At 47.3% G+C, this 26,507-nt stretch overlaps 52 non-coding genes across 52 annotated transcripts; all 52 read right to left on the reverse strand.

Moving 5' to 3' along the window:
- Nucleotides 1-187: 187 nt before the first annotated feature.
- Trnak-cuu (transfer RNA lysine (anticodon CUU)) lies at nt 188-260 on the reverse strand. The gene has a single exon. It is a non-coding gene; the product is annotated as a tRNA-Lys (tRNA).
- A 439-nt stretch (nt 261-699) lies between these two features.
- On the reverse strand, nt 700-772 carry Trnar-ucg (transfer RNA arginine (anticodon UCG)). The gene has a single exon. It is a non-coding gene; the product is annotated as a tRNA-Arg (tRNA).
- A 542-nt stretch (nt 773-1,314) lies between these two features.
- On the reverse strand, nt 1,315-1,386 carry Trnat-agu (transfer RNA threonine (anticodon AGU)). Its single transcript has one exon. It is a non-coding gene; the product is annotated as a tRNA-Thr (tRNA).
- A 318-nt stretch (nt 1,387-1,704) lies between these two features.
- On the reverse strand, nt 1,705-1,777 carry Trnak-cuu (transfer RNA lysine (anticodon CUU)). Its single transcript has one exon. It is a non-coding gene; the product is annotated as a tRNA-Lys (tRNA).
- A 439-nt stretch (nt 1,778-2,216) lies between these two features.
- Trnar-ucg (transfer RNA arginine (anticodon UCG)) lies at nt 2,217-2,289 on the reverse strand. Its single transcript has one exon. It is a non-coding gene; the product is annotated as a tRNA-Arg (tRNA).
- Nucleotides 2,290-2,890: 601 nt separating this feature from the next.
- Nucleotides 2,891-2,962, reverse strand: Trnat-agu (transfer RNA threonine (anticodon AGU)). Its single transcript has one exon. It is a non-coding gene; the product is annotated as a tRNA-Thr (tRNA).
- A 318-nt stretch (nt 2,963-3,280) lies between these two features.
- Trnak-cuu (transfer RNA lysine (anticodon CUU)) lies at nt 3,281-3,353 on the reverse strand. The gene has a single exon. It is a non-coding gene; the product is annotated as a tRNA-Lys (tRNA).
- Nucleotides 3,354-3,792: 439 nt separating this feature from the next.
- On the reverse strand, nt 3,793-3,865 carry Trnar-ucg (transfer RNA arginine (anticodon UCG)). Its single transcript has one exon. It is a non-coding gene; the product is annotated as a tRNA-Arg (tRNA).
- A 554-nt stretch (nt 3,866-4,419) lies between these two features.
- Trnat-agu (transfer RNA threonine (anticodon AGU)) lies at nt 4,420-4,491 on the reverse strand. Its single transcript has one exon. It is a non-coding gene; the product is annotated as a tRNA-Thr (tRNA).
- Nucleotides 4,492-4,809: 318 nt separating this feature from the next.
- Nucleotides 4,810-4,882, reverse strand: Trnak-cuu (transfer RNA lysine (anticodon CUU)). Its single transcript has one exon. It is a non-coding gene; the product is annotated as a tRNA-Lys (tRNA).
- A 439-nt stretch (nt 4,883-5,321) lies between these two features.
- Trnar-ucg (transfer RNA arginine (anticodon UCG)) lies at nt 5,322-5,394 on the reverse strand. The gene has a single exon. It is a non-coding gene; the product is annotated as a tRNA-Arg (tRNA).
- A 553-nt stretch (nt 5,395-5,947) lies between these two features.
- Nucleotides 5,948-6,019, reverse strand: Trnat-agu (transfer RNA threonine (anticodon AGU)). The gene has a single exon. It is a non-coding gene; the product is annotated as a tRNA-Thr (tRNA).
- A 318-nt stretch (nt 6,020-6,337) lies between these two features.
- On the reverse strand, nt 6,338-6,410 carry Trnak-cuu (transfer RNA lysine (anticodon CUU)). Its single transcript has one exon. It is a non-coding gene; the product is annotated as a tRNA-Lys (tRNA).
- Nucleotides 6,411-6,849: 439 nt separating this feature from the next.
- Nucleotides 6,850-6,922, reverse strand: Trnar-ucg (transfer RNA arginine (anticodon UCG)). The gene has a single exon. It is a non-coding gene; the product is annotated as a tRNA-Arg (tRNA).
- A 554-nt stretch (nt 6,923-7,476) lies between these two features.
- Trnat-agu (transfer RNA threonine (anticodon AGU)) lies at nt 7,477-7,548 on the reverse strand. The gene has a single exon. It is a non-coding gene; the product is annotated as a tRNA-Thr (tRNA).
- Nucleotides 7,549-7,866: 318 nt separating this feature from the next.
- Nucleotides 7,867-7,939, reverse strand: Trnak-cuu (transfer RNA lysine (anticodon CUU)). The gene has a single exon. It is a non-coding gene; the product is annotated as a tRNA-Lys (tRNA).
- Nucleotides 7,940-8,378: 439 nt separating this feature from the next.
- On the reverse strand, nt 8,379-8,451 carry Trnar-ucg (transfer RNA arginine (anticodon UCG)). The gene has a single exon. It is a non-coding gene; the product is annotated as a tRNA-Arg (tRNA).
- Nucleotides 8,452-8,929: 478 nt separating this feature from the next.
- Trnat-agu (transfer RNA threonine (anticodon AGU)) lies at nt 8,930-9,001 on the reverse strand. The gene has a single exon. It is a non-coding gene; the product is annotated as a tRNA-Thr (tRNA).
- A 318-nt stretch (nt 9,002-9,319) lies between these two features.
- Nucleotides 9,320-9,392, reverse strand: Trnak-cuu (transfer RNA lysine (anticodon CUU)). The gene has a single exon. It is a non-coding gene; the product is annotated as a tRNA-Lys (tRNA).
- A 439-nt stretch (nt 9,393-9,831) lies between these two features.
- On the reverse strand, nt 9,832-9,904 carry Trnar-ucg (transfer RNA arginine (anticodon UCG)). Its single transcript has one exon. It is a non-coding gene; the product is annotated as a tRNA-Arg (tRNA).
- A 542-nt stretch (nt 9,905-10,446) lies between these two features.
- Trnat-agu (transfer RNA threonine (anticodon AGU)) lies at nt 10,447-10,518 on the reverse strand. Its single transcript has one exon. It is a non-coding gene; the product is annotated as a tRNA-Thr (tRNA).
- A 318-nt stretch (nt 10,519-10,836) lies between these two features.
- Nucleotides 10,837-10,909, reverse strand: Trnak-cuu (transfer RNA lysine (anticodon CUU)). Its single transcript has one exon. It is a non-coding gene; the product is annotated as a tRNA-Lys (tRNA).
- Nucleotides 10,910-11,348: 439 nt separating this feature from the next.
- On the reverse strand, nt 11,349-11,421 carry Trnar-ucg (transfer RNA arginine (anticodon UCG)). Its single transcript has one exon. It is a non-coding gene; the product is annotated as a tRNA-Arg (tRNA).
- Nucleotides 11,422-11,975: 554 nt separating this feature from the next.
- On the reverse strand, nt 11,976-12,047 carry Trnat-agu (transfer RNA threonine (anticodon AGU)). The gene has a single exon. It is a non-coding gene; the product is annotated as a tRNA-Thr (tRNA).
- Nucleotides 12,048-12,365: 318 nt separating this feature from the next.
- On the reverse strand, nt 12,366-12,438 carry Trnak-cuu (transfer RNA lysine (anticodon CUU)). Its single transcript has one exon. It is a non-coding gene; the product is annotated as a tRNA-Lys (tRNA).
- Nucleotides 12,439-12,877: 439 nt separating this feature from the next.
- Trnar-ucg (transfer RNA arginine (anticodon UCG)) lies at nt 12,878-12,950 on the reverse strand. The gene has a single exon. It is a non-coding gene; the product is annotated as a tRNA-Arg (tRNA).
- A 545-nt stretch (nt 12,951-13,495) lies between these two features.
- Nucleotides 13,496-13,567, reverse strand: Trnat-agu (transfer RNA threonine (anticodon AGU)). Its single transcript has one exon. It is a non-coding gene; the product is annotated as a tRNA-Thr (tRNA).
- A 318-nt stretch (nt 13,568-13,885) lies between these two features.
- On the reverse strand, nt 13,886-13,958 carry Trnak-cuu (transfer RNA lysine (anticodon CUU)). Its single transcript has one exon. It is a non-coding gene; the product is annotated as a tRNA-Lys (tRNA).
- A 439-nt stretch (nt 13,959-14,397) lies between these two features.
- On the reverse strand, nt 14,398-14,470 carry Trnar-ucg (transfer RNA arginine (anticodon UCG)). Its single transcript has one exon. It is a non-coding gene; the product is annotated as a tRNA-Arg (tRNA).
- Nucleotides 14,471-15,012: 542 nt separating this feature from the next.
- Nucleotides 15,013-15,084, reverse strand: Trnat-agu (transfer RNA threonine (anticodon AGU)). Its single transcript has one exon. It is a non-coding gene; the product is annotated as a tRNA-Thr (tRNA).
- A 318-nt stretch (nt 15,085-15,402) lies between these two features.
- Trnak-cuu (transfer RNA lysine (anticodon CUU)) lies at nt 15,403-15,475 on the reverse strand. Its single transcript has one exon. It is a non-coding gene; the product is annotated as a tRNA-Lys (tRNA).
- Nucleotides 15,476-15,914: 439 nt separating this feature from the next.
- Nucleotides 15,915-15,987, reverse strand: Trnar-ucg (transfer RNA arginine (anticodon UCG)). The gene has a single exon. It is a non-coding gene; the product is annotated as a tRNA-Arg (tRNA).
- A 554-nt stretch (nt 15,988-16,541) lies between these two features.
- On the reverse strand, nt 16,542-16,613 carry Trnat-agu (transfer RNA threonine (anticodon AGU)). Its single transcript has one exon. It is a non-coding gene; the product is annotated as a tRNA-Thr (tRNA).
- Nucleotides 16,614-16,931: 318 nt separating this feature from the next.
- Nucleotides 16,932-17,004, reverse strand: Trnak-cuu (transfer RNA lysine (anticodon CUU)). Its single transcript has one exon. It is a non-coding gene; the product is annotated as a tRNA-Lys (tRNA).
- Nucleotides 17,005-17,443: 439 nt separating this feature from the next.
- Nucleotides 17,444-17,516, reverse strand: Trnar-ucg (transfer RNA arginine (anticodon UCG)). Its single transcript has one exon. It is a non-coding gene; the product is annotated as a tRNA-Arg (tRNA).
- A 549-nt stretch (nt 17,517-18,065) lies between these two features.
- On the reverse strand, nt 18,066-18,137 carry Trnat-agu (transfer RNA threonine (anticodon AGU)). Its single transcript has one exon. It is a non-coding gene; the product is annotated as a tRNA-Thr (tRNA).
- A 318-nt stretch (nt 18,138-18,455) lies between these two features.
- Trnak-cuu (transfer RNA lysine (anticodon CUU)) lies at nt 18,456-18,528 on the reverse strand. Its single transcript has one exon. It is a non-coding gene; the product is annotated as a tRNA-Lys (tRNA).
- Nucleotides 18,529-18,967: 439 nt separating this feature from the next.
- On the reverse strand, nt 18,968-19,040 carry Trnar-ucg (transfer RNA arginine (anticodon UCG)). The gene has a single exon. It is a non-coding gene; the product is annotated as a tRNA-Arg (tRNA).
- Nucleotides 19,041-19,582: 542 nt separating this feature from the next.
- Nucleotides 19,583-19,654, reverse strand: Trnat-agu (transfer RNA threonine (anticodon AGU)). Its single transcript has one exon. It is a non-coding gene; the product is annotated as a tRNA-Thr (tRNA).
- Nucleotides 19,655-19,972: 318 nt separating this feature from the next.
- On the reverse strand, nt 19,973-20,045 carry Trnak-cuu (transfer RNA lysine (anticodon CUU)). Its single transcript has one exon. It is a non-coding gene; the product is annotated as a tRNA-Lys (tRNA).
- Nucleotides 20,046-20,484: 439 nt separating this feature from the next.
- Nucleotides 20,485-20,557, reverse strand: Trnar-ucg (transfer RNA arginine (anticodon UCG)). Its single transcript has one exon. It is a non-coding gene; the product is annotated as a tRNA-Arg (tRNA).
- Nucleotides 20,558-21,111: 554 nt separating this feature from the next.
- Trnat-agu (transfer RNA threonine (anticodon AGU)) lies at nt 21,112-21,183 on the reverse strand. The gene has a single exon. It is a non-coding gene; the product is annotated as a tRNA-Thr (tRNA).
- Nucleotides 21,184-21,501: 318 nt separating this feature from the next.
- Trnak-cuu (transfer RNA lysine (anticodon CUU)) lies at nt 21,502-21,574 on the reverse strand. The gene has a single exon. It is a non-coding gene; the product is annotated as a tRNA-Lys (tRNA).
- A 439-nt stretch (nt 21,575-22,013) lies between these two features.
- Nucleotides 22,014-22,086, reverse strand: Trnar-ucg (transfer RNA arginine (anticodon UCG)). Its single transcript has one exon. It is a non-coding gene; the product is annotated as a tRNA-Arg (tRNA).
- A 549-nt stretch (nt 22,087-22,635) lies between these two features.
- Nucleotides 22,636-22,707, reverse strand: Trnat-agu (transfer RNA threonine (anticodon AGU)). Its single transcript has one exon. It is a non-coding gene; the product is annotated as a tRNA-Thr (tRNA).
- A 318-nt stretch (nt 22,708-23,025) lies between these two features.
- Trnak-cuu (transfer RNA lysine (anticodon CUU)) lies at nt 23,026-23,098 on the reverse strand. The gene has a single exon. It is a non-coding gene; the product is annotated as a tRNA-Lys (tRNA).
- A 438-nt stretch (nt 23,099-23,536) lies between these two features.
- On the reverse strand, nt 23,537-23,609 carry Trnar-ucg (transfer RNA arginine (anticodon UCG)). Its single transcript has one exon. It is a non-coding gene; the product is annotated as a tRNA-Arg (tRNA).
- A 542-nt stretch (nt 23,610-24,151) lies between these two features.
- On the reverse strand, nt 24,152-24,223 carry Trnat-agu (transfer RNA threonine (anticodon AGU)). Its single transcript has one exon. It is a non-coding gene; the product is annotated as a tRNA-Thr (tRNA).
- A 318-nt stretch (nt 24,224-24,541) lies between these two features.
- Trnak-cuu (transfer RNA lysine (anticodon CUU)) lies at nt 24,542-24,614 on the reverse strand. Its single transcript has one exon. It is a non-coding gene; the product is annotated as a tRNA-Lys (tRNA).
- A 439-nt stretch (nt 24,615-25,053) lies between these two features.
- On the reverse strand, nt 25,054-25,126 carry Trnar-ucg (transfer RNA arginine (anticodon UCG)). The gene has a single exon. It is a non-coding gene; the product is annotated as a tRNA-Arg (tRNA).
- A 552-nt stretch (nt 25,127-25,678) lies between these two features.
- Trnat-agu (transfer RNA threonine (anticodon AGU)) lies at nt 25,679-25,750 on the reverse strand. The gene has a single exon. It is a non-coding gene; the product is annotated as a tRNA-Thr (tRNA).
- A 318-nt stretch (nt 25,751-26,068) lies between these two features.
- Nucleotides 26,069-26,141, reverse strand: Trnak-cuu (transfer RNA lysine (anticodon CUU)). The gene has a single exon. It is a non-coding gene; the product is annotated as a tRNA-Lys (tRNA).
- Between the last annotated feature and the right edge of the window lie 366 nt (nt 26,142-26,507).

Below are 26,507 nucleotides of genomic sequence, written 5' to 3' on the forward strand. Positions count from 1 at the left end.
CACACCATATCGATGTACAAATTAAATTCCAAAACAAATTTATTTCATTTCAGAGTTACTTTCAGCTTCAAATACCGTTCCTCTGATATTCATCCGAAGCTAGGCATCGTCGTAACCCGTTACGTTCATCACGCAAGGCTCACGAGAGGGGCGCATGTTGGATCCGCGTAGACACAAAATTTTGAGCCGCCCAGCGTGGGGCTCGAACCCACGACCCTGAGATTAAGAGTCTCATGCTCTACCGACTGAGCTAGCCGGGCTGTACACAAGGGTTACGAGCCATACAATACTGATTTGACCTGCGACCATCTATTGAAGATTCTTTTGACTACAGCTTATTTCCTGCTGCCACAAATCAGCTACAATCCTATTTAATGAAAAATTGTCTCCGAAAGGCATCAAATCTGCTTGAAATGATACGTGGCTATCAGCACCATTATTCAACACACATGCTCGACTGTGCGCAGACGCCTGTGGCGTAGCCCTTGGGTCCTGAATCAGATGCAGTAGTTGCAACAAAAACTCTCCTGAACGGCACTGTGCCGAAAATTTCGCTACAGATCACCCTTGTGTTGCTTGTGCTTCAGGTAGACGCCGGTTTTGCAGCCAGGAAGCGGACAGCAGCTACTTTCAACTAGTTTTGCAGTACTCAAACAACACACTAAAACAGCATGCATCTTTTGCAGAACAGGAAAAACTCGACCGTGACAGGATTCGAACCTGCAATCTTCGGATCCGAAGTCCGACGCCTTATCCATTAGGCCACACGGTCACTGGCGCAATATGCTTCCCCACACACACCTCATTTTCACCATTTGTACACTTGGCGGAATGAATTTCCCATCTTTGACCCAGTTCTCCATCTCAAATTTTAGTACTAAAAGTGCGACGCTACTTCTTGCTGTGTCCCATCGCAAGTTACATTCAAGCCCTTATGACGCTGATCAAACAAGAGGTGGCAAATCAGCTTCAATCGCTTAGTGCCATCTCAGTCGCTTGCGGAAGGTACCTCACCTTAAGTGATACAATGGCGAGTTGTCGCTATTACCAAAGCGCCGCCGCCGACGACGACGATGATAATCGCGAGGGTCTTTATCAGGGGTAGAAAATACATCACAAGAACTAAGTATTTCACGTCGGCATTCACCGGAGACTGCCAAAAGCAGCAGTGTCTGGTGCCCACTTTAATAGCACCATTCACACTATTCATTTGCGAGAGCATTTCTCAAATACCGCACCCATTCATAATTTTTTTTATCCTTGACCGCTTTTTTCGAAAGGGCCACGGTGGGAGGGGCTGTTCCAAAATTCATTTGCCTCCTGTGAGGATCGAACTCACGACCTCTGGTTTACTAGACCAGCGCTCTGCCACTGAGCTAAGGAGGCGCCTCCTAGCGCGCTTTTCGGGTACTTTGTTCTTACAGACTAGTGAATCGGAGCCCTTCAGCTCGAAACGCACCGCATGAGCGACCATTATTTGCATTTCGTTAGCACAGCTGCTGCTTTCCTACACATCTCACACCATATCGATGTACAAATTAAATTCCAAAACAAATTTATTTCATTTCAGAGTTACTTTCAGCTTCAAATACCGTTCCTCTGATATTCATCCGAAGCTAGGCATCGTCGTAACCCGTTACGTTCATCACGCAAGGCTCACGAGAGGGGCGCATGTTGGATCCGGGTAGACACAAAATTTTGAGCCGCCCAGCGTGGGGCTCGAACCCACGACCCTGAGATTAAGAGTCTCATGCTCTACCAACTGAGCTAGCTGGGCTGTACACAAGGGTTACGAGCCATACAATACTGATTTGACCTGCGACCATCTATTGAAGATTCTTTTGACTACAGCTAATTTCCTGCTGCCACAAATCAGCTACAATCCTATTTAATGAAAAATTGTCTCCGAAAGGCATCAAATCTGCTTGAAATGATACGTGGCTATCAGCACCATTATTCAACACACATGCTCGACTGTGCGCAGACGCCTGTGGCGTAGCCCTTGGGTCCTGAATCAGATGCAGTAGTTGCAACAAAAACTCTCCTGAACGGCACTGTGCCGAAAATTTCGCTACAGATCACCCTTGTGTTGCTTGTGCTTCAGGTAGACGCCGGTTTTGCAGCCAGGAAGCGGACAGCAGCTACTTTCAACTAGTTTTGCAGTACTCAAACAACACACTAAAACAGCATGCATCTTTTGCAGAACAGGAAAAACTCGACCGTGACAGGATTCGAACCTGCAATCTTCGGATCCGAAGTCCGACGCCCTATCCATTAGGCCACACGGTCACTGGCGCAATATGCTTCCCCACACACACCTCATTTTCACCATTTGTACACTTGGCGGAATGAATTTCCCATCTTTGACCCAGTTCTCCATCTCAAATTTTAGTACTAAAAGTGCGACGCTACTTCTTGCTGTGTCCCATCGCAAGTTACATTCAAGCCCTTATGACGCTGATCAAACAAGAGGTGGCAAATCAGCTTCAATCGCTTAGTGCCATCTCAGTCGCTTGCGGAGGGTACCTCACCTTAAGTGATACAATGGCGAGTTGTCGCTATTACCAAAGCGCCGCCGCCGCCGCCTCACCTTAAGTGATACAATGGCGAGTTGTCGCTATTACCAAAGCGCCCCCGCCGACGACGACGATGATAATCGCGAGGGTCTTTATCAGGGGTAGAAAATACATCACAAGAACTAAGTATTTCACGTCGGCATTCACCGGAGACTGCCAAAAGCAGCAGTGTCTGGTGCCCACTTTAATAGCACCATTCACACTATTCATTTGCGAGAGCATTTCTTAAATACCGCACCCATTCATAATTTTTTTTATCCTTGACCGCTTTTTTCGAAAGGGCCACGGTGGGAGGGGCTGTTACAAAATTCATTTGCCTCATGTGAGGATCGAACTCACGACCTCTGGTTTACTAGACCAGCGCTCTGCCACTGAGCTAAGGAGGCGCCTCCTAGCGCGCTTTTCGGGTACTTTGTTCTTACAGACTAGTGAATCGGAGCCCTTCAGCTCGAAACGCACCGCATGAGCGACCATTATTTGCATTTCGTTAGCACAGCTGCTGCTTTCCTACACATCTCACACCATATCGATGTACAAATTAAATTCCAAAACAAATTTATTTCATTTCAGAGTTACTTTCAGCTTCAAATACCGTTCCTCTGATATTCATCCGAAGCTAGGCATCGTCGTAACCCGTTACGTTCATCACGCAAGGCTCACGAGAGGGGCGCATGTTGGATCCGCGTAGACACAAAATTTTGAGCCGCCCAGCGTGGGGCTCGAACCCACGACCCTGAGATTAAGAGTCTCATGCTCTACCGACTGAGCTAGCCGGGCTGTACACAAGGGTTACGAGCCATACAATACTGATTTGACCTGCGACCATCTATTGAAGATTCTTTTGACTACAGCTTATTTCCTGCTGCCACAAATCAGCTACAATCCTATTTAATGAAAAATTGTCTCCGAAAGGCATCAAATCTGCTTGAAATGATACGTGGCTATCAGCACCATTATTCAACACACATGCTCGACTGTGCGCAGACGCCTGTGGCGTAGCCCTTGGGTCCTGAATCAGATGCAGTAGTTGCAACAAAAACTCTCCTGAACGGCACTGTGCCGAAAATTTCGCTACAGATCACCCTTGTGTTGCTTGTGCTTCAGGTAGACGCCGGTTTTGCAGCCAGGAAGCGGACAGCAGCTACTTTCAACTAGTTTTGCAGTACTCAAACAACACACTAAAACAGCATGCATCTTTTGCAGAACAGGAAAAACTCGACCGTGACAGGATTCGAACCTGCAATCTTCGGATCCGAAGTCCGACGCCTTATCCATTAGGCCACACGGTCACTGGCGCAATATGCTTCCCCACACACACCTCATTTTCACCATTTGTACACTTGGCGGAATGAATTTCCCATCTTTGACCCAGTTCTCCATCTCAAATTTTAGTACTAAAAGTGCGACGCTACTTCTTGCTGTGTCCCATCGCAAGTTACATTCAAGCCCTTATGACGCTGATCAAACAAGAGGTGGCAAATCAGCTACAATCGCTTAGTGCCATCTCAGTCGCTTGCGGAATGTACCTCACCTTAAGTGATACAATGGCGAGTTGTCGCTATTACCAAAGCGCCGCCGCCGCTGACGACGACGACGACGACGATGATAATCGCGAGGGTCTTTATCAGGGGTAGAAAATACATCACAAGAACTAAGTATTTCACGTCGGCATTCACCGGAGACTGCCAAAAGCAGCAGTGTCTGGTGCCCACTTTAATAGCACCATTCACACTATTCATTTGCGAGAGCATTTCTTAAATACCGCACCCATTCATAATTTTTTTTATCCTTGACCGCTTTTTTCGAAAGGGCCACGGTGGGAGGGGCTGTTACAAAATTCATTTGCCTCCTGTGAGGATCGAACTCACGACCTCTGGTTTACTAGACCAGCGCTCTGCCACTGAGCTAAGGAGGCGCCTCCTAGCGCGCTTTTCGGGTACTTTGTTCTTACAGACTAGTCAATCGGAGCCCTTCAGCTCGAAACGCACCGCATGAGCGACCATTATTTGCATTTCGTTAGCACAGCTGCTGCTTTCCTACACATCTCACACCATATCGATGTACAAATTAAATTCCAAAACAAATTTATTTCATTTCAGAGTTACTTTCAGCTTCAAATACCGTTCCTCTGATATTCATCCGAAGCTAGGCATCGTCGTAACCCGTTACGTTCATCACGCAAGGCTCACGAGAGGGGCGCATGTTGGATCCGCGTAGACACAAAATTTTGAGCCGCCCAGCGTGGGGCTCGAACCCACGACCCTGAGATTAAGAGTCTCATGCTCTACCGACTGAGCTAGCCGGGCTGTACACAAGGGTTACGAGCCATACAATACTGATTTGACCTGCGACCATCTATTGAAGATTCTTTTGACTACAGCTTATTTCCTGCTGCCACAAATCAGCTACAATCCTATTTAATGAAAAATTGTCTCCGAAAGGCATCAAATCTGCTTGAAATGATACGTGGCTATCAGCACCATTATTCAACACACATGCTCGACTGTGCGCAGACGCCTGTGGCGTAGCCCTTGGGTCCTGAATCAGATGCAGTAGTTGCAACAAAAACTCTCCTGAACGGCACTGTGCCGAAAATTTCGCTACAGATCACCCTTGTGTTGCTTGTGCTTCAGGTAGACGCCGGTTTTGCAGCCAGGAAGCGGACAGCAGCTACTTTCAACTAGTTTTGCAGTACTCAAACAACACACTAAAACAGCATGCATCTTTTGCAGAACAGGAAAAACTCGACCGTGACAGGATTCGAACCTGCAATCTTCGGATCCGAAGTCCGACGCCTTATCCATTAGGCCACACGGTCACTGGCGCAATATGCTTCCCCACACACACCTCATTTTCACCATTTGTACACTTGGCGGAATGAATTTCCCATCTTTGACCCAGTTCTCCATCTCAAATTTTAGTACTAAAAGTGCGACGCTACTTCTTGCTGTGTCCCATCGCAAGTTACATTCAAGCCCTTATGACGCTGATCAAACAAGAGGTGGCAAATCAGCTACAATCGCTTAGTGCCATCTCAGTCGCTTGCGGAATGTACCTCACCTTAAGTGATACAATGGCGAGTTGTCGCTATTACCAAAGCGCCGCCGCCGCTGACGACGACGACGACGACGATGATAATCGCGAGGGTCTTTATCAGGGGTAGAAAATACATCACAAGAACTAAGTATTTCACGTCGGCATTCACCGGAGACTGCCAAAAGCAGCAGTGTCTGGTGCCCACTTTAATAGCACCATTCACACTATTCATTTGCGAGAGCATTTCTTAAATACCGCACCCATTCATAATTTTTTTTATCCTTGACCGCTTTTTTCGAAAGGGCCACGTGGGAGGGGCTGTTACAAAATTCATTTGCCTCCTGTGAGGATCGAACTCACGACCTCTGGTTTACTAGACCAGCGCTCTGCCACTGAGCTAAGGAGGCGCCTCCTAGCGGGCTTTTCGGGTACTTTGTTCTTACAGACTAGTGAATCGGAGCCCTTCACCTCGAAACGCACCGCATGAGCGACCATTATTTGCATTTCGTTAGCACAGCTGCTGCTTTCCTACACATCTCACACCATATCGATGTACAAATTAAATTCCAAAACAAATTTATTTCATTTCAGAGTTACTTTCAGCTTCAAATACCGTTCCTCTGATATTCATCCGAAGCTAGGCATCGTCGTAACCCGTTACGTTCATCACGCAAGGCTCACGAGAGGGGCGCATGTTGGATCCGCGTAGACACAAAATTTTGAGCCGCCCAGCGTGGGGCTCGAACCCACGACCCTGAGATTAAGAGTCTCATGCTCTACCGACTGAGCTAGCCGGGCTGTACACAAGGGTTACGAGCCATACAATACTGATTTGACCTGCGACCATCTATTGAAGATTCTTTTGACTACAGCTTATTTCCTGCTGCCACAAATCAGCTACAATCCTATTTAATGAAAAATTGTCTCCGAAAGGCATCAAATCTGCTTGAAATGATACGTGGCTATCAGCACCATTATTCAACACACATGCTCGACTGTGCGCAGACGCCTGTGGCGTAGCCCTTGGGTCCTGAATCAGATGCAGTAGTTGCAACAAAAACTCTCCTGAACGGCACTGTGCCGAAAATTTCGCTACAGATCACCCTTGTGTTGCTTGTGCTTCAGGTAGACGCCGGTTTTGCAGCCAGGAAGCGGACAGCAGCTACTTTCAACTAGTTTTGCAGTACTCAAACAACACACTAAAACAGCATGCATCTTTTGCAGAACAGGAAAAACTCGACCGTGACAGGATTCGAACCTGCAATCTTCGGATCCGAAGTCCGACGCCTTATCCATTAGGCCACACGGTCACTGGCGCAATATGCTTCCCCACACACACCTCATTTTCACCATTTGTACACTTGGCGGAATGAATTTCCCATCTTTGACCCAGTTCTCCATCTCAAATTTTAGTACTAAAAGTGCGACGCTACTTCTTGCTGTGTCCCATCGCAAGTTACATTCAAGCCCTTATGACGCTGATCAAACAAGAGGTGGCAAATCAGCTTCAATCGCTTAGTGCCATCTCAGTCGCTTGCGGAATGTACCTCACCTTAAGTGATACAATGGCGAGTTGTCGCTATTACCAAAGCGCCGCCGCCGCTGACGACGACGACGACGACGATGATAATCGCGAGGGTCTTTATCAGGGGTAGAAAATACATCACAAGAACTAAGTATTTCACGTCGGCATTCACCGGAGACTGCCAAAAGCAGCAGTGTCTGGTGCCCACTTTAATAGCACCATTCACACTATTCATTTGCGAGAGCATTTCTTAAATACCGCACCCATTCATAATGTTTTTTATCCTTGACCGCTTTTTTCGAAAGGGCCACGGTGGGAGGGGCTGTTACAAAATTCATTTGCCTCCTGTGAGGATCGAACTCACGACCTCTGGTTTACTAGACCAGCGCTCTGCCACTGAGCTAAGGAGGCGCCTCCTAGCGCGCTTTTCGGGTACTTTGTTCTTACAGACTAGTGAATCGGAGCCCTTCAGCTCGAAACGCACCGCATGAGCGACCATTATTTGCATTTCGTTAGCACAGCTGCTGCTTTCCTACACATCTCACACCATATCGATGTACAAATTAAATTCCAAAACAAATTTATTTCATTTCAGAGTTACTTTCAGCTTCAAATACCGTTCCTCTGATATTCATCCGAAGCTAGGCATCGTCGTAACCCGTTACGTTCATCACGCAAGGCTCACGAGAGGGGCGCATGTTGGATCCGCGTAGACACAAAATTTTGAGGCGCCCAGCGTGGGGCTCGAACCCACGACCCTGAGATTAAGAGTCTCATGCTCTACCGACTGAGCTAGCCGGGCTGTACACAAGGGTTACGAGCCATACAAAACTGATTTGACCTGCGACCATCTATTGAAGATTCTTTTGACTACAGCTTATTTCCTGCTGCCACAAATCAGCTACAATCCTATTTAATGAAAAATTGTCTCCGAAAGGCATCAAATCTGCTTGAAATGATACGTGGCTATCAGCACCATTATTCAACACACATGCTCGACTGTGCGCAGACGCCTGTGGCGTAGCCCTTGGGTCCTGAATCAGATGCAGTAGTTGCAACAAAAACTCTCCTGAACGGCACTGTGCCGAAAATTTCGCTACAGATCACCCTTGTGTTGCTTGTGCTTCAGGTAGACGCCGGTTTTGCAGCCAGGAAGCGGACAGCAGCTACTTTCAACTAGTTTTGCAGTACTCAAACAACACACTAAAACAGCATGCATCTTTTGCAGAACAGGAAAAACTCGACCGTGACAGGATTCGAACCTGCAATCTTCGGATCCGAAGTCCGACGCCTTATCCATTAGGCCACACGGTCACTGGCGCAATATGCTTCCCCACACACACCTCATTTTCACCATTTGTACACTTGGCGGAATGAATTTCCCATCTTTGACCCAGTTCTCCAACTCAAATTTTAGTACTAAAAGTGCGACGCTACTTCTTGCTGTGTCCCATCGCAAGTTACATTCGAGCCCTTATGACGCTGATCAAACAAGAGGTGGCAAATCAGCTTCAATCGCTTAGTGCCATCTCAGTCGCTTGCGGAAGGTACCTCACCTTAAGTGATACAATGGCGAGTTGTCGCTATTACCAAAGCGCCGCCGCCGCCGCCGACGATGATAATCGCGAGGGTCTTTATCAGGGGTAGAAAATGCATCACAAGAACTAAGTATTTCACGTCGGCATTCACCGGAGACTGCCAAAAGCAGCAGTGTCTGGTGCCCACTTTAATAGCACCATTCACACTATTCATTTGCGAGAGCATTTCTTAAATACCGCACCCATTCATAATTTGCCTCCTGTGAGGATCGAACTCACGACCTCTGGTTTACTAGACCAGCGCTCTGCCACTGAGCTAAGGAGGCGCCTCCTAGCGCGCTTTTCGGGTACTTTGTTCTTACAGACTAGTCAATCGGAGCCCTTCAGCTCGAAACGCACCGCATGAGCGACCATTATTTGCATTTCGTTAGCACAGCTGCTGCTTTCCTACACATCTCACACCATATCGATGTACAAATTAAATTCCAAAACAAATTTATTTCATTTCAGAGTTACTTTCAGCTTCAAATACCGTTCCTCTGATATTCATCCGAAGCTAGGCATCGTCGTAACCCGTTACGTTCATCACGCAATGCTCACGAGAGGGGCGCATGTTGGATCCGCGTAGACACAAAATTCTGCGGCGCCCAGCGTGGGGCTCGAACCCACGACCCTGAGATTAAGAGTCTCATGCTCTACCGACTGAGCTAGCCGGGCTGTACACAAGGGTTACGAGCCATACAATACTGATTTGACCTGCGACCATCTATTGAAGATTCTTTTGACTACAGCTTATTTCCTGCTGCCACAAATCAGCTACAATCTTATTTAATGAAAAATTGTCTCCGAAAGGCATCAAATCTGCTTGAAATGATACGTGGCTATCAGCACCATTATTCAACACACATGCTCGACTGTGCGCAGACGCCTGTGGCGTAGCCCTTGGGCCCTGAATCAGATGCAGTAGTTGCAACAAAAACTCTCCTGAACGGCACTGTGCCGAAAATTTCGCTACAGATCACCCTTGTGTTGCTTGTGCTTCAGGTAGACGCCGGTTTTGCAGCCAGGAAGCGGACAGCAGCTACTTTCAACTAGTTTTGCAGTACTCAAACAACACACTAAAACAGCATGCATCTTTTGCAGAACAGGAAAAACTCGACCGTGACAGGATTCGAACCTGCAATCTTCGGATCCGAAGTCCGACGCCTTATCCATTAGGCCACACGGTCACTGGCACAATATGCTTCCCCACACACACCTCATTTTCACCATTTGTACACTTGGCGGAATGAATTTCCCATCTTTGACCCAGTTCTCCATCTCAAATTTTAGTACTAAAAGTGCGACGCTACTTCTTGCTGTGTCCCATCGCAAGTTACATTCAAGCCCTTACGACGCTGATCAAACAAGAGGTGGCAAATCAGCTTCAATCGCTTAGTGCCATCTCAGTCGCTTGCGGAAGGTACCTCACCTTAAGTGATACAATGGCGAGTTGTCGCTATTACCAAAGCGCCGCCGCCGACGACGACGATGATAATCGCGAGGGTCTTTATCAGGGGTAGAAAATACATCACAAGAACTAAGTATTTCACGTCGGCATTCACCGGAGACTGCCAAAAGCAGCAGTGTCTGGTGCCCACTTTAATAGCACCATTCACACTATTCATTTGCGAGAGCATTTCTTAAATACCGCACCCATTCATAATTTTTTTTATCCTTGACCGCTTTTTTCGAAAGGGCCACGGTGGGAGGGGCTGTTACAAAATTCATTTGCCTCCTGTGAGGATCGAACTCACGACCTCTGGTTTACTAGACCAGCGCTCTGCCACTGAGCTAAGGAGGCGCCTCCTAGCGCGCTTTTCGGGTACTTTGTTCTTACAGACTAGTGAATCGGAGCCCTTCAGCTCGAAACGCACCGCATGAGCGACCATTATTTGCATTTCGTTAGCACAGCTGCTGCTTTCCTACACATCTCACACCATATCGATGTACAAATTAAATTCCAAAACAAATTTATTTCATTTCAGAGTTACTTTCAGCTTCAAATACCGTTCCTCTGATATTCATCCGAAGCTAGGCATCGTCGTAACCCGTTACGTTCATCACGCAAGGCTCACGAGAGGGGCGCATGTTGGATCCGCGTAGACACAAAATTTTGAGGCGCCCAGCGTGGGGCTCGAACCCACGACCCTGAGATTAAGAGTCTCATGCTCTACCGACTGAGCTAGCCGGGCTGTACACAAGGGTTACGAGCCATACAAAACTGATTTGACCTGCGACCATCTATTGAAGATTCTTTTGACTACAGCTTATTTCCTGCTGCCACAAATCAGCTACAATCCTATTTAATGAAAAATTGTCTCCGAAAGGCATCAAATCTGCTTGAAATGATACGTGGCTATCAGCACCATTATTCAACACACATGCTCGACTGTGCGCAGACGCCTGTGGCGTAGCCCTTGGGTCCTGAATCAGATGCAGTAGTTGCAACAAAAACTCTCCTCAACGGCACTGTGCCGAAAATTTCGCTACAGATCACCCTTGTGTTGCTTGTGCTTCAGGTAGACGCCGGTTTTGCAGCCAGGAAGCGGACAGCAGCTACTTTCAACTAGTTTTGCAGTACTCAAACAACACACTAAAACAGCATGCATCTTTTGCAGAACAGGAAAAACTCGACCGTGACAGGATTCGAACCTGCAATCTTCGGATCCGAAGTACGACGCCTTATCCATTAGGCCACACGGTCACTGGCGCAATATGCTTCCCCACACACACCTCATTTTCACCATTTGTACACTTGGCGGAATGAATTTCCCATCTTTGACCCAGTTCTCCAACTCAAATTTTAGTACTAAAAGTGCGACGCTACTTCTTGCTGTGTCCCATCGCAAGTTACATTCAAGCCCTTATGACGCTGATCAAACAAGAGGTGGCAAATCAGCTTCAATCGCTTAGTGCCATCTCAGTCGCTTGCGGAAGGTACCTCACCTTAAGTGATACAATGGCGAGTTGTCGCTATTACCAAAGCGCCGCCGCCGCTGACGACGACGACGACGACGATGATAATCGCGAGGGTCTTTATCAGGGGTAGAAAATACATCACAAGAACTAAGTATTTCACGTCGGCATTCACCGGAGACTGCCAAAAGCAGCAGTGTCTGGTGCCCACTTTAATAGCACCATTCACACTATTCATTTGCGAGAGCATTTCTTAAATACTGCACCCATTCATAATGTTTTTTATCCTTGACCGCTTTTTTCGAAAGGGCCACGGTGGGAGGGGCTGTTACAAAATTCATTTGCCTCCTGTGAGGATCGAACTCACGACCTCTGGTTTACTAGACCAGCGCTCTGCCACTGAGCTAAGGAGGCGCCTCCTAGCGCGCTTTTCGGGTACTTTGTTCTTACAGACTAGTGAATCGGAGCCCTTCAGCTCGAAACGCACCGCATGAGCGACCATTATTTGCATTTCGTTAGCACAGCTGCTGCTTTCCTACACATCTCACACCATATCGATGTACAAATTAAATTCCAAAACAAATTTATTTCATTTCAGAGTTACTTTCAGCTTCAAATACCGTTCCTCTGATATTCATCCGAAGCTAGGCATCGTCGTAACCCGTTACGTTCATCACGCAAGGCTCACGAGAGGGGCACATGTTGGATCCGCGTAGACACAAAATTTTGAGCCGCCCAGCGTGGGGCTCGAACCCACGACCCTGAGGTTAAGAGTCTCATGCTGTACCGACTGAGCTAGCCGGGCTGTACACAAGGGTTACGAGCCATACAATACTGATTTGACCTGCGACCATCTATTGAAGATTCTTTTGACTACAGCTTATTTCCTGCTGCCACAAATCAGCTACAATCCTATTTAATGAAAAATTGTCTCCGAAAGGCATCAAATCTGCTTGAAATGATACGTGGCTATCAGCACCATTATTCAACACACATGCTCGACTGTGCGCAGACGCCTGTGGCGTAGCCCTTGGGTCCTGAATCAGATGCAGTAGTTGCAACAAAAACTCTCCTGAACGGCACTGTGCCGAAAATTTCGCTACAGATCACCCTTGTGTTGCTTGTGCTTCAGGTAGACGCCGGTTTTGCAGCCAGGAAGCGGACAGCAGCTACTTTCAACTAGTTTTGCAGTACTCAAACAACACACTAAAACAGCATGCATCTTTTGCAGAACAGGAAAAACACGACCGTGACAGGATTCGAACCTGCAATCTTCGGATCCGAAGTCCGACGCCTTATCCATTAGGCCACACGGTCACTGGCGCAATATGCTTCCCCACACACACCTCATTTTCACCATTTGTATACTTGGCGGAATGAATTTCCCATCTTTGACCCAGTTCTCCATCTCAAATTTTAGTACTAAAAGTGCGACGCTACTTCTTGCTGTGTCCCATCGCAAGTTACATTCAAGCCCTTATGACGCTGATCAAACAAGAGGTGGCAAATCAGCTTCAATCGCTTAGTGCCATCTCAGTCGCTTGCGGAAGGTACCTCACCTTAAGTGATACAATGGCGAGATGTCGCTATTACCAAAGCGCCGCCGCCGCCGACGACGACGATGATAATCGCGAGGGTCTTTATCAGGGGTAGAAAATACATCACAAGAACTAAGTATTTCACGTCGGCATTCACCGGAGACTGCCAAAAGCAGCAGTGTCTGGTGCCCACTTTAATAGCACCATTCACACTATTCATTTGCGAGAGCATTTCTTAAATACCGCACCCATTCATAATTTTTTTTATCCTTGACCGCTTTTTTCGAAAGGGCCACGGTGTGAGGGGCTGTTACAAAATTCATTTGCCTCCTGTGAGGATCGAACTCACGACCTCTGGTTTACTAGACCAGCGCTCTGCCACTGAGCTAAGGAGGCGCCTCCTAGCGCGCTTTTCGGGTACTTTGTTCTTACAGACTAGTGAATCGGAGCCCTTCAGCTCGAAACGCACCGCATGAGCGACCATTATTTGCATTTCGTTAGCACAGCTGCTGCTTTCCTACACATCTCACACCATATCGATGTACAAATTAAATTCCAAAACAAATTTATTTCATTTCAGAGTTACTTTCAGCTTCAAATACCGTTCCTCTGATATTCATCCGAAGCTAGGCATCGTCGTAACCCGTTACGTTCATCACGCAAGGCTCACGAGAGGGGCGCATGTTGGATCCGCGTAGACACAAAATTTTGAGGCGCCCAGCGTGGGGCTCGAACCCACGACCCTGAGATTAAGAGTCTCATGCTCTACCGACTGAGCTAGCCGGGCTGTACACAAGGGTTACGAGCCATACAAAACTGATTTGACCTGCGACCATCTATTGAAGATTCTTTTGACTACAGCTTATTTCCTGCTGCCACAAATCAGCTACAATCCTATTTAATGAAAAATTGTCTCCGAAAGGCATCAAATCTGCTTGAAATGATACGTGGCTATCAGCACCATTATTCAACACACATGCTCGACTGTGCGCAGACGCCTGTGGCGTAGCCCTTGGGTCCTGAATCAGATGCAGTAGTTGCAACAAAAACTCTCCTGAACGGCACTGTGCCGAAAATTTCGCTACAGATCACCCTTGTGTTGCTTGTGCTTCAGGTAGACGCCGGTTTTGCAGCCAGGAAGCGGACAGCAGCTACTTTCAACTAGTTTTGCAGTACTCAAACAACACACTAAAACAGCATGCATCTTTTGCAGAACAGGAAAAACTCGACCGTGACAGGATTCGAACCTGCAATCTTCGGATCCGAAGTCCGACGCCTTATCCATTAGGCCACACGGTCACTGGCGCAATATGCTTCCCCACACACACCTCATTTTCACCATTTGTACACTTGGCGGAATGAATTTCCCATCTTTGACCCAGTTCTCCATCTCAAATTTTAGTACTAAAAGTGCGACGCTACTTCTTGCTGTGTCCCATCGCAAGTTACATTCAAGCCCTTACGACGCTGATCAAACAAGAGGTGGCAAATCAGCTTCAATCGCTTAGTGCCATCTCAGTCGCTTGCGGAAGGTACCTCACCTTAAGTGATACAATGGCGAGTTGTCGCTATTACCAAAGCGCCGCCGCCGACGACGACGATGATAATCGCGAGGGTCTTTATCAGGGGTAGAAAATACATCACAAGAACTAAGTATTTCACGTCGGCATTCACCGGAGACTGCCAAAAGCAGCAGTGTCTGGTGCCCACTTTAATAGCACCATTCACACTATTCATTTGCGAGAGCATTTCTTAAATACCGCACCCATTCATAATTTTTTTTATCCCTGACCGCTTTTTTCGAAAGGGCCACGGTGGGAGGGGCTGTTACAAAATTCATTTGCCTCCTGTGAGGATCGAACTCACGACCTCTGGTTTACTAGACCAGCGCTCTGCCACTGAGCTAAGGAGGCGCCTCCTAGCGCGCTTTTCGGGTACTTTGTTCTTACAGACTAGTGAATCGGAGCCCTTCAGCTCGAAACGCACCGCATGAGCGACCATTATTTGCATTTCGTTAGCACAGCTGCTGCTTTCCTACACATCTCACACCATATCGATGTACAAATTAAATTCCAAAACAAATTTATTTCATTTCAGAGTTACTTTCAGCTTCAAATACCGTTCCTCTGATATTCATCCGAAGCTAGGCATCGTCGTAACCCGTTACGTTCATCACGCAAGGCTCACGAGAGGGGCGCATGTTGGATCCGCGTAGACACAAAATTTTGAGGCGCCCAGCGTGGGGCTCGAACCCACGACCCTGAGATTAAGAGTCTCATGCTCTACCGACTGAGCTAGCCGGGCTGTACACAAGGGTTACGAGCCATACAAAACTGATTTGACCTGCGACCATCTATTGAAGATTCTTTTGACTACAGCTTATTTCCTGCTGCCACAAATCAGCTACAATCCTATTTAATGAAAAATTGTCTCCGAAAGGCATCAAATCTGCTTGAAATGATACGTGGCTATCAGCACCATTATTCAACACACATGCTCGACTGTGCGCAGACGCCTGTGGCGTAGCTCTTGGGTCCTGAATCAGATGCAGTAGTTGCAACAAAAACTCTCCTGAACGGCACTGTGCCGAAAATTTCGCTACAGATCACCCTTGTGTTGCTTGTGCTTCAGGTAGACGCCGGTTTTGCAGCCAGGAAGCGGACAGCAGCTACTTTCAACTAGTTTTGCAGTACTCAAACAACACACTAAAACAGCATGCATCTTTTGCAGAACAGGAAAAACTCGACCGTGACAGGATTCGAACCTGCAATCTTCGGATCCGAAGTCCGACGCCTTATCCATTAGGCCACACGGTCACTGGCGCAATATGCTTCCCCACACACACCTCATTTTCACCATTTGTACACTTGGCGGAATGAATTTCCCATCTTTGACCCAGTTCTCCAACTCAAATTTTAGTACTAAAAGTGCGACGCTACTTCTTGCTGTGTCCCATCGCAAGTTACATTCAAGCCCTTATGACGCTGATCAAACAAGAGGTGGCAAATCAGCTTCAATCGCTTAGTGCCATCTCAGTCGCTTGCGGAAGGTACCTCACCTTAAGTGATACAATGGCGAGTTGTCGCTATTACCAAAGCGCTGCCGCCGCTGACGACGACGACGACGACGATGATAATCGCGAGGGTCTTTATCAGGGGTAGAAAATACATCACAAGAACTAAGTATTTCACGTCGGCATTCACCGGAGACTGCCAAAAGCAGCAGTGTCTGGTGCCCACTTTAATAGCACCATTCACACTATTCATTTGCGAGAGCATTTCTTAAATACCTCACCCATTCATAATTTTTTTTATCCTTGACCGCTTTTTTCGAAAGGGCCACGGTGGGAGGGGCTGTTACAAAATTCATTTGCCTCCTGTGAGGATCGAACTCACGACCTCTGGTTTACTAGACCAGCGCTCTGCCACTGAGCTAAGGAGGCGCCTCCTAGCGCGCTTTTCGGGTACTTTGTTCTTACAGACTAGTGAATCGGAGCCCTTCAGCTCGAAACGCACCGCATGAGCGACCATTATTTGCATTTCGTTAGCACAGCTGCTGCTTTCCTACACATCTCACACCATATCGATGTACAAATTAAATTCCAAAACAAATTTATTTCATTTCAGAGTTACTTTCAGCTTCAAATACCGTTCCTCTGATATTCATCCGAAGCTAGGCATCGTCGTAACCCGTTACGTTCATCACGCAAGGCTCACGAGAGGGGCGCATGTTGGATCCGCGTAGACACAAAATTTTGAGCCGCCCAGCGTGGGGCTCGAACCCACGACCCTGAGATTAAGAGTCTCATGCTCTACCGACTGAGCTAGCCGGGCTGTACACAAGGGTTACGAGCCATACAATACTGATTTGACCTGCGACCATCTATTGAAGATTCTTTTGACTACAGCTTATTTCCTGCTGCCACAAATCAGCTACAATCCTATTTAATGAAAAATTGTCTCCGAAAGGCATCAAATCTGCTTGAAATGATACGTGGCTATCAGCACCATTATTCAACACACATGCTCGACTGTGCGCAGACGCCTGTGGCGTAGCCCTTGGGTCCTGAATCAGATGCAGTAGTTGCAACAAAAACTCTCCTGAACGGCACTGTGCCGAAAATTTCGCTACAGATCACCCTTGTGTTGCTTGTGCTTCAGGTAGACGCCGGTTTTGCAGCCAGGAAGCGGACAGCAGCTACTTTCAACTAGTTTTGCAGTACTCAAACAACACACTAAAACAGCATGCATCTTTTGCAGAACAGGAAAAACTCGACCATGACAGGATTCGAACCTGCAATCTTCGGATCCGAAGTCCGACGCCTTATCCATTAGCCCACACGGTCACTGGCGCAATATGCTTCCCCACACACACCTCATTTTCACCATTTGTACACTTGGCGGAATGAATTTCCCATCTTTGACCCAGTTCTCCATCTCAAATTTTAGTACTAAAAGTGCGACGCTACTTCTTGCTGTGTCCCATCGCAAGTTACATTCAAGCCCTTATGACGCTGATCAAACAAGAGGTGGCAAATCAGCTTCAATCGCTTAGTGCCATCTCAGTCGCTTGCGGAAGGTACCTCACCTTAAGTGATACAATGGCGAGTTGTCGCTATTACCAAAGCGCCGCCGCCGCCGACGACGACGATGATAATCGCGAGGGTCTTTATCAGGGGTAGAAAATACATCACAAGAACTAAGTATTTCTTTCACGTCGGCATTCACCGGAGACTGCCAAAAGCAGCAGTGTCTGGTGCCCACTTTAATAGCACCATTCACACTATTCATTTGCGAGAGCATTTCTTAAATACCGCACCCATTCATAATTTTTTTTATCCTTGACCGCTTTTTTCGAAAGGGCCACGGTGGGAGGGGCTGTTACAAAATTCATTTGCCTCCTGTGAGGATCGAACTCACGACCTCTGGTTTACTAGACCAGCGCTCTGCCACTGAGCTAAGGAGGCGCCTCCTAGCGCGCTTTTCGGGTACTTTGTTCTTACAGACTAGTGAATCGGAGCCCTTCAGCTCGAAACGCACCGCATGAGCGACCATTATTTGCATTTCGTTAGCACAGCTGCTGCTTTCCTACACATCTCACACCATATCGATGTACAAATTAAATTCCAAAACAAATTTATTTCATTTCAGAGTTACTTTCAGCTTCAAATACCGTTCCTCTGATATTCATCCGAAGCTAGGCATCGTCGTAACCCGTTACGTTCATCACGCAAGGCTCACGAGAGGGGCGCATGTTGGATCCGCGTAGACACAAAATTTTGAGGCGCCCAGCGTGGGGCTCGAACCCACGACCCTGAGATTAAGAGTCTCATGCTCTACCGACTGAGCTAGCCGGGCTGTACACAAGGGTTACGAGCCATACAAAACTGATTTGACCTGCGACCATCTATTGAAGATTCTTTTGACTACAGCTTATTTCCTGCTGCCACAAATCAGCTACAATCCTATTTAATGAAAAATTGTCTCCGAAAGGCATCAAATCTGCTTGAAATGATACGTGGCTATCAGCACCATTATTCAACACACATGCTCGACTGTGCGCAGACGCCTGTGGCGTAGCCCTTGGGTCCTGAATCAGATGCAGTAGTTGCAACAAAAACTCTCCTGAACGGCACTGTGCCGAAAATTTCGCTACAGATCACCCTTGTGTTGCTTGTGCTTCAGGTAGACGCCGGTTTTGCAGCCAGGAAGCGGACAGCAGCTACTTTCAACTAGTTTTGCAGTACTCAAACAACACACTAAAACAGCATGCATCTTTTGCAGAACAGGAAAAACTCGACCGTGACAGGATTCGAACCTGCAATCTTCGGATCCGAAGTCCGACGCCTTATCCATTAGGCCACACGGTCACTGGCGCAATATGCTTCCCCACACACACCTCATTTTCACCATTTGTACACTTGGCGGAATGAATTTCCCATCTTTGACCCAGTTCTCCATCTCAAATTTTAGTACTAAAAGTGCGACGCTACTTCTTGCTGTGTCCCATCGCAAGTTACATTCAAGCCCTTACGACGCTGATCAAACAAGAGGTGGCAAATCAGCTTCAATCGCTTAGTGCCATCTCAGTCGCTTGCGGAAGGTACCTCACCTTAAGTGATACAATGGCGAGTTGTCGCTATTACCAAAGCGCCGCCGCCGACGACGACGATGATAATCGCGAGGGTCTTTATCAGGGGTAGAAAATACATCACAAGAACTAAGTATTTCACGTCGGCATTCACCGGAGACTGCCAAAAGCAGCAGTGTCTGGTGCCCACTTTAATAGCACCATTCACACTATTCATTTGCGAGAGCATTTCTTAAATACCGCACCCATTCATAATTTTTTTTATCCCTGACCGCTTTTTTCGAAAGGGCCACGGTGGGAGGGGCTGTTACAAAATTCATTTGCCTCCTGTGAGGATCGAACTCACGACCTCTGGTTTACTAGACCAGCGCTCTGCCACTGAGCTAAGGAGGCGCCTCCTAGCGCGCTTTTCGGGTACTTTGTTCTTACAGACTAGTGAATCGGAGCCCTTCAGCTCGAAACGCACCGCATGAGCGACCATTATTTGCATTTCGTTAGCACAGCTGCTGCTTTCCTACACATCTCACACCATATCGATGTACAAATTAAATTCCAAAACAAATTTATTTCATTTCAGAGTTACTTTCAGCTTCAAATACCGTTCCTCTGATATTCATCCGAAGCTAGGCATCGTCGTAACCCGTTACGTTCATCACGCAAGGCTCACGAGAGGGGCGCATGTTGGATCCGCGTAGACACAAAATTTTGAGGCGCCCAGCGTGGGGCTCGAACCCACGACCCTGAGATTAAGAGTCTCATGCTCTACCGACTGAGCTAGCCGGGCTGTACACAAGGGTTACGAGCCATACAAAACTGATTTGACCTGCGACCATCTATTGAAGATTCTTTTGACTACAGCTTATTTCCTGCTGCCACAAATCAGCTACAATCCTATTTAATGAAAAATTGTCTCCGAAAGGCATCAAATCTGCTTGAAATGATACGTGGCTATCAGCACCATTATTCAACACACATGCTCGACTGTGCGCAGACGCCTGTGGCGTAGCTCTTGGGTCCTGAATCAGATGCAGTAGTTGCAACAAAAACTCTCCTGAACGGCACTGTGCCGAAAATTTCGCTACAGATCACCCTTGTGTTGCTTGTGCTTCAGGTAGACGCCGGTTTTGCAGCCAGGAAGCGGACAGCAGCTACTTTCAACTAGTTTTGCAGTACTCAAACAACACACTAAAACAGCATGCATCTTTTGCAGAACAGGAAAAACTCGACCGTGACAGGATTCGAACCTGCAATCTTCGGATCCGAAGTCCGACGCCTTATCCATTAGGCCACACGGTCACTGGCGCAATATGCTTCCCCACACACACCTCATTTTCACCATTTGTACACTTGGCGGAATGAATTTCCCATCTTTGACCCAGTTCTCCAACTCAAATTTTAGTACTAAAAGTGCGACGCTACTTCTTGCTGTGTCCCATCGCAAGTTACATTCAAGCCCTTATGACGCTGATCAAACAAGAGGTGGCAAATCAGCTTCAATCGCTTAGTGCCATCTCAGTCGCTTGCGGAAGGTACCTCACCTTAAGTGATACAATGGCGAGTTGTCGCTATTACCAAAGCGCTGCCGCCGCTGACGACGACGACGACGACGATGATAATCGCGAGGGTCTTTATCAGGGGTAGAAAATACATCACAAGAACTAAGTATTTCACGTCGGCATTCACCGGAGACTGCCAAAAGCAGCAGTGTCTGGTGCCCACTTTAATAGCACCATTCACACTATTCATTTGCGAGAGCATTTCTTAAATACCTCACCCATTCATAATTTTTTTTATCCTTGACCGCTTTTTTCGAAAGGGCCACGGTGGGAGGGGCTGTTACAAAATTCATTTGCCTCCTGTGAGGATCGAACTCACGACCTCTGGTTTACTAGACCAGCGCTCTGCCACTGAGCTAAGGAGGCGCCTCCTAGCGCGCTTTTCGGGTACTTTGTTCTTACAGACTAGTGAATCGGAGCCCTTCAGCTCGAAACGCACCGCATGAGCGACCATTATTTGCATTTCGTTAGCACAGCTGCTGCTTTCCTACACATCTCACACCATATCGATGTACAAATTAAATTCCAAAACAAATTTATTTCATTTCAGAGTTACTTTCAGCTTCAAATACCGTTCCTCTGATATTCATCCGAAGCTAGGCATCGTCGTAACCCGTTACGTTCATCACGCAAGGCTCACGAGAGGGGCGCATGTTGGATCCGCGTAGACACAAAATTTTGAGCCGCCCAGCGTGGGGCTCGAACCCACGACCCTGAGATTAAGAGTCTCATGCTCTACCGACTGAGCTAGCCGGGCTGTACACAAGGGTTACGAGCCATACAATACTGATTTGACCTGCGACCATCTATTGAAGATTCTTTTGACTACAGCTTATTTCCTGCTGCCACAAATCAGCTACAATCCTATTTAATGAAAAATTGTCTCCGAAAGGCATCAAATCTGCTTGAAATGATACGTGGCTATCAGCACCATTATTCAACACACATGCTCGACTGTGCGCAGACGCCTGTGGCGTAGCCCTTGGGTCCTGAATCAGATGCAGTAGTTGCAACAAAAACTCTCCTGAACGGCACTGTGCCGAAAATTTCGCTACAGATCACCCTTGTGTTGCTTGTGCTTCAGGTAGACGCCGGTTTTGCAGCCAGGAAGCGGACAGCAGCTACTTTCAACTAGTTTTGCAGTACTCAAACAACACACTAAAACAGCATGCATCTTTTGCAGAACAGGAAAAACTCGACCATGACAGGATTCGAACCTGCAATCTTCGGATCCGAAGTCCGACGCCTTATCCATTAGCCCACACGGTCACTGGCGCAATATGCTTCCCCACACACACCTCATTTTCACCATTTGTACACTTGGCGGAATGAATTTCCCATCTTTGACCCAGTTCTCCATCTCAAATTTTAGTACTAAAAGTGCGACGCTACTTCTTGCTGTGTCCCATCGCAAGTTACATTCAAGCCCTTATGACGCTGATCAAACAAGAGGTGGCAAATCAGCTTCAATCGCTTAGTGCCATCTCAGTCGCTTGCGGAAGGTACCTCACCTTAAGTGATACAATGGCGAGTTGTCGCTATTACCAAAGCGCCGCCGCCGCCGACGACGACGATGATAATCGCGAGGGTCTTTATCAGGGGTAGAAAATACATCACAAGAACTAAGTATTTCTTTCACGTCGGCATTCACCGGAGACTGCCAAAAGCAGCAGTGTCTGGTGCCCACTTTAATAGCACCATTCACACTATTCATTTGCGAGAGCATTTCTTAAATACCGCACCCATTCATAATTTTTTTTATCCTTGACCGCTTTTTTCGAAAGGGCCACGGTGGGAGGGGCTGTTACAAAATTCATTTGCCTCCTGTGAGGATCGAACTCACGACCTCTGGTTTACTAGACCAGCGCTCTGCCACTGAGCTAAGGAGGCGCCTCCTAGCGCGCTTTTCGGGTACTTTGTTCTTACAGACTAGTCAATCGGAGCCCTTCAGCTCGAAACGCACCGCATGAGCGACCATTATTTGCATTTCGTTAGCACAGCTGCTGCTTTCCTACACATCTCACACCATATCGATGTACAAATTAAATTCCAAAACAAATTTATTTCATTTCAGAGTTACTTTCAGCTTCAAATACCGTTCCTCTGATATTCATCCGAAGCTAGGCATCGTCGTAACCCGTTACGTTCATCACGCAAGGCTCACGAGAGGGGCGCATGTTGGATCCGCGTAGACACAAAATTTTGAGCCGCCCAGCGTGGGGCTCGAACCCACGACCCTGAGGTTAAGAGTCTCATGCTCTACCGACTGAGCTAGCCGGGCTGTACACAAGGGTACGAGCCATACAATACTGATTTGACCTGCGACCATCTATTGAAGATTCTTTTGACTACAGCTTATTTCCTGCTGCCACAAATCAGCTACAATCCTATTTAATGAAAAATTGTCTCCGAAAGGCATCAAATCTGCTTGAAATGATACGTGGCTATCAGCACCATTATTCAACACACATGCTCGACTGTGCGCAGACGCCTGTGGCGTAGCCCTTGGGTCCTGAATCAGATGCAGTAGTTGCAACAAAAACTCTCCTGAACGGCACTGTGCCGAAAATTTCGCTACAGATCACCCTTGTGTTGCTTGTGCTTCAGGTAGACGCCGGTTTTGCAGCCAGGAAGCGGACAGCAGCTACTTTCAACTAGTTTTGCAGTACTCAAACAACACACTAAAACAGCATGCATCTTTTGCAGAACAGGAAAAACTCGACCGTGACAGGATTCGAACCTGCAATCTTCGGATCCGAAGTCCGACGCCTTATCCATTAGGCCACACGGTCACTGGCGCAATATGCTTCCCCACACACACCTCATTTTCACCATTTGTACACTTGGCGGAATGAATTTCCCATCTTTGACCCAGTTCTCCAACTCAAATTTTAGTACTAAAAGTGCGACGCTACTTCTTGCTGTGTCCCATCGCAAGTTACATTCAAGCCCTTATGACGCTGATCAAACAAGAGGTGGCAAATCAGCTTCAATCGCTTAGTGCCATCTCAGTCGCTTGCGGAAGGTACCTCACCTTAAGTGATACAATGGCGAGTTGTCGCTATTACCAAAGCGCCGCCGCCGACGACGACGATGATAATCGCGAGGGTCTTTATCAGGGGTAGAAAATACATCACAAGAACTAAGTATTTCACGTCGGCATTCACCGGAGACTGCCAAAAGCAGCAGTGTCTGGTGCCCACTTTAATAGCACCATTCACACTATTCATTTGCGAGAGCATTTCTTAAATACCTCACCCATTCATAATTTTTTTTATCCTTGACCGCTTTTTTCGAAAGGGCCACGGTGGGAGGGGCTGTTACAAAATTCATTTGCCTCCTGTGAGGATCGAACTCACGACCTTTGGTTTACTAGACCAGCGCTCTGCCACTGAGCTAAGGAGGCGCCTCCTAGCGCGCTTTTCGGGTACTTTGTTCTTACAGACTAGTGAATCGGAGCCCTTCAGCTCGAAACGCACCGCATGAGCGACCATTATTTGCATTTCGTTAGCACAGCTGCTGCTTTCCTACACATCTCACACCATATCGATGTACAAATTAAATTCCAAAACAAATTTATTTCATTTCAGAGTTACTTTCAGCTTCAAATACCGTTCCTCTGATATTCATCCGAAGCTAGGCATCGTCGTAACCCGTTACGTTCATCACGCAAGGCTCACGAGAGGGGCACATGTTGGATCCGCGTAGACACAAAATTTTGAGCCGCCCAGCGTGGGGCTCGAACCCACGACCCTGAGATTAAGAGTCTCATGCTCTACCGACTGAGCTAGCCGGGCTGTACACAAGGGTTACGAGCCATACAATACTGATTTGACCTGCGACCATCTATTGAAGATTCTTTTGACTACAGCTTATTTCCTGCTGCCACAAATCAGCTACAATCCTATTTAATGAAAAATTGTCTCCGAAAGGCATCAAATCTGCTTGAAATGATACGTGGCTATCAGCACCATTATTCAACACACATGCTCGACTGTGCGCAGACGCCTGTGGCGTAGCCCTTGGGTCCTGAATCAGATGCAGTAGTTGCAACAAAAACTCTCCTGAACGGCACTGTGCCGAAAATTTCGCTACAGATCACCCTTGTGTTGCTTGTGCTTCAGGTAGACGCCGGTTTTGCAGCCAGGAAGCGGACAGCAGCTACTTTCAACTAGTTTTGCAGTACTCAAACAACACACTAAAACAGCATGCATCTTTTGCAGAACAGGAAAAACACGACCGTGACAGGATTCGAACCTGCAATCTTCGGATCCGAAGTCCGACGCCTTATCCATTAGGCCACACGGTCACTGGCGCAATATGCTTCCCCACACACACCTCATTTTCACCATTTGTATACTTGGCGGAATGAATTTCCCATCTTTGACCCAGTTCTCCATCTCAAATTTTAGTACTAAAAGTGCGACGCTACTTCTTGCTGTGTCCCATCGCAAGTTACATTCAAGCCCTTATGACGCTGATCAAACAAGAGGTGGCAAATCAGCTTCAATCGCTTAGTGCCATCTCAGTCGCTTGCGGAAGGTACCTCACCTTAAGTGATACAATGGCGAGTTGTCGCTATTACCAAAGCGCCGCCGCCGCCGACGACGACGACGATGATAATCGCGAGGGTCTTTATCAGGGGTAGAAAATACATCACAAGAACTAAGTATTTCTTTCACGTCGGCATTCACCGGAGACTGCCAAAAGCAGCAGTGTCTGGTGCCCACTTTAATAGCACCATTCACACTATTCATTTGCGAGAGCATTTCTTAAATACCGCACCCATTCATAATTTTTTTTATCCTTGACCGCTTTTTTCGAAAGGGCCACGGTGGGAGGGGCTGTTACAAAATTCATTTGCCTCCTGTGAGGATCGAACTCACGACCTCTGGTTTACTAGACCAGCGCTCTGCCACTGAGCTAAGGAGGCGCCTCCTAGCGCGCTTTTCGGGTACTTTGTTCTTACAGACTAGTCAATCGGAGCCCTTCAGCTCGAAACGCACCGCATGAGCGACCATTATTTGCATTTCGTTAGCACAGCTGCTGCTTTCCTACACATCTCACACCATATCGATGTACAAATTAAATTCCAAAACAAATTTATTTCATTTCAGAGTTACTTTCAGCTTCAAATACCGTTCCTCTGATATTCATCCGAAGCTAGGCATCGTCGTAACCCGTTACGTTCATCACGCAAGGCTCACGAGAGGGGCGCATGTTGGATCCGCGTAGACACAAAATTTTGAGCCGCCCAGCGTGGGGCTCGAACCCACGACCCTGAGGTTAAGAGTCTCATGCTCTACCGACTGAGCTAGCCGGGCTGTACACAAGGTTTACGAGCCATACAATACTGATTTGACCTGCGACCATCTATTGAAGATTCTTTTGACTACAGCTTATTTCCTGCTGCCACAAATCAGCTACAATCCTATTTAATGAAAAATTGTCTCCGAAAGGCATCAAATCTGCTTGAAATGATACGTGGCTATCAGCACCATTATTCAACACACATGCTCGACTGTGCGCAGACGCCTGTGGCGTAGCCCTTGGGTCCTGAATCAGATGCAGTAGTTGCAACAAAAACTCTCCTGAACGGCACTGTGCCGAAAATTTCGCTACAGATCACCCTTGTGTTGCTTGTGCTTCAGGTAGACGCCGGTTTTGCAGCCAGGAAGCGGACAGCAGCT

This window comes from Schistocerca cancellata, chromosome 8 (assembly GCF_023864275.1).
Source record: "Schistocerca cancellata isolate TAMUIC-IGC-003103 chromosome 8, iqSchCanc2.1, whole genome shotgun sequence".
NCBI classification, from domain to species: Eukaryota; Metazoa; Arthropoda; class Insecta; order Orthoptera; family Acrididae; genus Schistocerca; species Schistocerca cancellata.